At 44.1% G+C, this 6,367-nt stretch overlaps 1 long non-coding RNA gene across 1 annotated transcript; it reads left to right on the top strand.

Moving 5' to 3' along the window:
* Positions 1 to 3,799: 3,799 nt before the first annotated feature.
* On the top strand, positions 3,800 to 5,098 carry LOC144733797 (uncharacterized). Its single transcript, XR_013588396.1, has 2 exons — positions 3,800 to 4,115; positions 4,284 to 5,098. It is a non-coding gene; the product is annotated as an uncharacterized LOC144733797 (long non-coding RNA).
* Positions 5,099 to 6,367: the final 1,269 nt, after the last annotated feature.

The following is a 6,367-nucleotide window of genomic DNA, read 5'->3' as shown; positions in this document are numbered from 1 at the left end:
TAGCATTGACAGTCGCGTGAAGGTACTAAGAGAAAGCAAAGAAATATGTCAGTGGGAGAGTGGTAGCAGGAAACTTGCAGCGGAGCAAAGACTCCGATCCGTGAAGAGAAAACAAAAGCTATATAGTCAATGCCAGCGAATGTAATGCGGTCTGAAAGTCACCGTAAACATTAACACAATCAAGACCCGAAATGGTGTATCACGTCCTTCCAGTGATTGCTGAGCCAGAATCCATCTTCTCAGTTGAAATTGTCTCTGTGTTTGTATATATGGATGGCCTCATGAACAAATCTCTCATGGTAGCCGGATGGCTTGCAGAGAACCTCCATCTTGGAGAAGTTAATGTCATGTGAGCATACTGAATTATAACAATGGTCTGCCACGGCTGAGGAGTTGGTCCTACCGTGTTTCAGGTCTGCCTTGTGTTCACGGATATGGTCCGAGACATGTCGTTTGGTTTCCCCAATGTAACTGCTACCACAGAGGCAACTTAGTTTGTAGATGCCAGGGTACTGTATGTCTGGAATCACATCTTTTACAGATGGGACCAGATCACGGATTTTATGTACTGTGTTGAATCGGACCTGAATCTTGTGTTTATTCAGGATTTTGGAGATCTTTTTTGTGACCACTGCAATGTAGGGTAAGGTGATGGTTTTGAATCGCTCCTCAAGAGGATCCTTCTTCATGGTTGGAGTGATGGCTTTGCGGATTGTGTAGTTGGAGTAACCATTAGCCTTGAGAGCGTGGTGTACGTGCTTGAGTTCACTGGCAATGTGTTCCCAATCGGAGATGCATTGGGCTCTATGGTGTAGAGTCTTGATGAGGGAATTCTTCTGGGATGGATGGTGGTCGGAATCCGGTTTTAGGTAAGTATCCATATGGGTAGCTTTCTTGTAGACAGAGTGGCTCATTGAACCATCAGGTCTCTTTTTTATTAGGACATCCAAAAATGGTAGCTTGCCATATTTTTCGACTTCCATGGTAAATCTGATGGCTGGGTGTATGGAATTGATGTGGTCGAGGAATTGGTCTAGAGCAGGCCGGCCATGTGGCCAGATAACAAAAGTGTCATCCACGTACCTATTCCATAAGGTCGGGCGTAGAGTGGCAGTCTGGATGGCGTCAGTCTCAAATTTCTCCATGAAAACGTTGGCTACAACCGGAGATAGGGGGGAGCCCATTGGGGTGCCCTCAGTTTGTTTGTATAAAGTTTCATTCCAGGTGAAGTATTTATTGGTTAAGCAGTGTCTCACCAGGGGGGGTACCTCAGTATTCAGTCCTTGATGAACCAAATCTTCAATGATTGCGATGGTGTCAGGTACAGGAACATTGGTGAATAAGGAGACCACGTAAAAACTGACAAGCAGGTCGTCTGGGGACAGGGAAATACTCTTGATTGTCGATACCAGGTGAGTAGAGTTTAGTACTGCAGAGGTGGTTTTTCCAGTGAAAGGCCGCATGATTTCAGACAAAAAACGAGCCAGTTTGTAGGTGGGGGAGTTGATAGTAGAGACACTGGGACGAAGGGGTGTATCTTCTTTATGTATCTTTGGTAAGCCATATGATCTTGGTGGCTTGGCCGCAGAAGTTTTCAACGAGATCTGTTTGGTTTGATCAATTAATGTGGTTGAATTAGAAATACGTTTTTTGGTTTTAATGACGAAGCTGTTGGTGGGGGTCTCTTTTTATGTTTGTATAGCTGCCATCGTTAAGTAGTTCTTGAATTTTGTTGTATTCTATTTTGTCCATGATGACAGTGGCATTGCCCTTGTCGACTGAGAGGATGACAATGTCATCCCTTTTTTAATTGAGATAATTCAAAACGCTTATCTTTGCTGATGTTGCTAGCTGGCATCTTAGCGTTTTTGAGGGTTGCAGCGATTTCAGATCTTGCTACGTCTGCAGTGATGTGACCCAGGCCCTTGCGAGCCACGTCTACTTGGGCAATGATATCATTAACTGGTATGTGTCTAGGTGTGACTCGAAAGTTGAGCCCTTTAGCTAAAACAGATTTTAGACCATCGGTAATAGAACTGTTACTGCGATTAATTACGACTTTGTTAACGTCTAGCTTTTCGGTGTGTGGGTTAGGTCTCTTGTTGGAGAGGTTACATTTGGAAATCAAGTTGTCCTTACATTTGGTCGACATAGTGGCAGCTGAAGAGGCAGTCTACATGTTCCCAATCCGATGTGGACATTGTTGCCGTCAATGATAAGTGTGATTAGTAGAGTGTCTTATTTAACTGACCTAGTTCGGTGCGCGTAAGTCTAATTTTCTCTGAGATAAGAGCTAAGCTAGTTCTAGACAGAATTCGTTTCACATTAGAATAAGTTACAGCAGCAGAGTTTAGTGTAAATGCGATTGGGATTACCTTAGAGTCGCGGCATCTCTTCAGAAAGGTGAGAGACTCGATTAGTTGAGCCTTATCCCGGAGTTTGTTGAAGGATCTCAAAGTTATGTGGAATCCCTCTCCGTAGAGGCAGTTAAATTTCGATCTAAAGCTTTCGTGACTGCATTGATTCATATTCTTGGTTCTTTCGGTAAAGTCACGTAGAAGGGAAATAATAAAATAATAAAAATTTAACATAATAAGATAAAATTCTCACGACGTTTCGGCCACAACGCAAGCAGCCGTCCTCAGGTGTAGAACAGGGCTGTCGGAAAGACAGCGTCCTAATGAACACTGCTAAGCTTGGCAGCGTATTTTTAAGCTGGGTCGGAGGAGGAGAGAGTCTTGACAAAGGAGTTTACATATCAACAGAGGAATTTAGATGTGTGCACGAGCTTGATACGCGGTGGTTTGGCTGCTGCAGCTCTTTACTATTAAAATATCCCTCCCTTTATTACTGCTAAACCTATTTGCCTCCCTTTATCACTGCTAATCTATATAATACTAGCATAATGACTTTGAGACCCCCCACCACCTACACATTCCACAAGTAGTGACTAATCCCATATCTGCATTTGTCATCAATATGCTAAATTCCTCTGTTGATATGTAAACTCCTTTGTCAAGGCTCTCTCCTCCGAGCCAGCTTAAAAAAATACGCTGCCAAGCTTAGCACTGTTCATTTAAACGCTGTCTTTCCGAAACCTGAGGACGGCTGCTTGAATTGTGGCCGGAACGTCGTGAGAATTTTATCCTATGTTTAATATTTATTATTTTATTATTTCCCTTCTACGTGACTTTACCGAAAGAACCAAGAAGATGATAACGATGTTGCTGATGATGATGTTACTGATAGCGACGATAGTGCTGATGACGATGTTGCTGATGATGACGATGCTGCTGATGTTTCTGATAACGATGTTGATTATGATGACGACGATGTTGCTGATGACAATGTAGCAGACGATGTTGATGATCATGTTACTGATGGTGATGATGTTGCTGATGACAATGATGTTGATGGTGACAATGTTGCTGATGACGATGTTGCTGATGATGATGTTACTGATGACGACGATGTTGCTGATGATAACAATGTTATTGATGATGTTGCTGATGATGACGATGTTGCTGATGTTACTGATGACGACGATGTTGCTGATAACAATGTTGTTGATGATGTTGCTGATGATGATGTTGCTGATGATGACGATGTTGCTGATCGATGTTCTTCCAGCTGTGGACCTTGCACTCTACGTGAAAGCCGCCAATCAGCTGCTGAAGACGAACGTCGATGCAGGAAAGCTGTAGCCCAGTCGGTTACCTGGCAACCAAAATTAGCTTCCTGTTAGTCGATATCATGTACCTTACCATTCCCAATCCAAAACCGAAATCATCTCACATCACCATCCCCATACTATAACCGCAATCCTATAAATGACCATCCCCACCTTGTAACCGCTATGCTTCTACATTAACATCAGCATCCTGTTAACCTCAATCCTATACATTACCATCCCCATACTATAACCACAATCCTGAAAATTACTATCCCCATCCTATAACGACTTTTCTTATACATTATCATCAGTATCATCTTAACTCCAATGTTTTTCCTTACTATTAGCACATCAGCTTGTCATGTTCATAGTGGCCGTATTACACTGAAGTCATCAATGCCGAGCTGCTGAGTTCAAAACCTGGGTCTGGGTGTCTCAGGAGGTTCATAGTGACCGTGTCCATAGACACACTGAAGCCATGAATTTCGAGTGCCAAAGTTCAACACCCGCGTCTAGGTGTCTTAGGAGGTCCATAGTGACCGTGTCCATAGACACTGAAGCCATCAATTCGAGAGCCTGAGTTCAAGACCTGGGTCTGGTGTCTCAGGAGGTTTCGTAATGGGCCGTGTCAGGGACACTGAGCCAGCACAGCTGGGATCCTGGGTTCACGGCCTGGAACTGGGATGCATCCCACTGCCTTCATGTCCACAATGGCCTATGTTAAAAACTGTCTAATAATACTCCGCTATAGTATTGTGCGTTGAGGTGAAATATACTCCAACTAGGTTGTTGGGGGGCGCCCCCCAACAACATATTACAACCACAGCCTGCGGGGTCCCCGCAACAACCATAGCCTGCAGCGCTCCCGCACAACCACAGCATGCGGCGGCCCCCAACAGACTGGTCAAGTAAATCCTTACGATTCACTCGCACAGCGTGCGGTGGGCCTTCATCCAGCAGTGTATTTGAGCACCAAAAAAAACTCGAGTACTAATGTAATGGACAGAGCACGGCTCTCCCTCAGGGCAGCAGTTGACAGAGCACGGCTCTCCCTCAAGCCAGCAGTGGAGAGCACGGCTCTCCCCTAGGGCAGCAGTGGATGGAGCACGGCTCTGCCTCAGGGCAGCATCGGGGGGCGTACATGTTTGGGAGGGGCTAATCTCTGCTTGGATGGTTGTTCGCGGTCACGTGACGCACTTAAACCAATGTGGCTCGTTAATCACAGAATGAAATAAATAATGACAGGACAGATCTGGGCTATTATATATGTGTATGTCTGGGAATGCATTTAAACATGCGACTTTACTTTATTCTGTTCAGTGTGGTAAATGGGTTTCTTTGGTTGGTTTGCAGAGTTTGCCATGGCTTTTGTTGTTGAATTTCTACATTTAGAAGCTTCAGGAAAATAAAATGCAGTCGACTAAACTTCTCTCAGTGTATTTTTCAATTTAAAGCTTTCGTGACTGCAGGGATTCATCTTCTTGGTTCTTTCGGTAAAGTCACGTAGAAGGGAAGTAATAAAATAATAAAAGTAAAACATAATGAAATAATTCTCACGACGTTTCGGCCACAACGCAAGCAGCCGTCCTCAGGTGAAGACCAGGTCTGTCGGGGAGACAGCGTCTGAATGAAACACCACCACGCTTGGAGCGTATATTTAAGCTGGGTTGGAAGGGGGGAAGGGCGCCTTGACAAAAGAATTTGCATATCAAGAGGAATTTAGCATATTTATGGGAAATGCAGGTATGTGATTAGAACTACTTGTGAAATGCGTAGGAGGTGTGCGGGGGGTTTCAAAGTCATATTATGCCCGTGCATTATGCAGGATTAGCATCATCAAAGGGAGGGGATGCTGCTTCAAGGACAGTGCACATTATCAGAGTTATGTTTTTTTGTTTGTATTATGACTGCAGGTATTGCGGTCTATGCAAACATGACTCCTTGTAAAAAGGTGTCAGTTTTGTTGCCAGATAGAAGTGTAAAGAACCAATTATCATATTTTTACTTGCAAATGAGGTTCCCATAGTGTAGATGCTTGCCCCGAGCTCTCATACTCTGATGGTGCATTGTCTTTGAGTTGTGCGCCTTTTGGCGTCATCTGGTCCAACCCATGTGAGACTAGGCTCTAAGGAAAGCTGTCTCGGGTGTCTGACCAATCAACTTCAAGGACAGTGCACATTATCGGAGATATGTTCTTTTGTTTGTATTATGACTGCAGGTATTGCGGTCTATGCAAACATGACTCCTTGTAAAAAGGTGTCAGTTTTGTTGCCAGATAGAAGGGTAAAGAACCAATTATCATATTTTTACTGGCAAATGAGGTTCCCATAGTGTAGATGCTTGCCCCGAGCTCTCATACTCTGATGGTGCATTGTCTTTGAGTTGTGCGCCTTTTGGCGTCATCTGGTCCAACCCATGTGAGACTAGGCTCTAAGGAAAGCTGTCTCGGGTGTCTGACCAATCAACTTCAAGGACAGTGCACATTATCGGAGATATGTTCTTTTGTTTGTATTATGACTGCAGGTATTGCGGTCTATGCAAACATGACTCCTTGTAAAAAGGTGTCAGTTTTGTTGCCAGATAGAAGGGTAAAGAACCAATTATCATATTTTTACTGGCAAATGAGGTTCCCATAGTGTAGATGCTTGCCCCGAGCTCTCATACTCTGATGGTGCATTGTCTTTGAGTTGTGCG

This window comes from Lampetra planeri, chromosome 48 (assembly GCF_965212315.1).
Source record: "Lampetra planeri chromosome 48, kcLamPlan1.2.h2, whole genome shotgun sequence".
Classification (NCBI taxonomy): domain Eukaryota; kingdom Metazoa; phylum Chordata; class Hyperoartia; order Petromyzontiformes; family Petromyzontidae; genus Lampetra; species Lampetra planeri.
The sequence above is the reverse complement of the archived record's forward strand: the minus strand, read 5'-3'. Positions and strand labels throughout refer to the sequence as shown.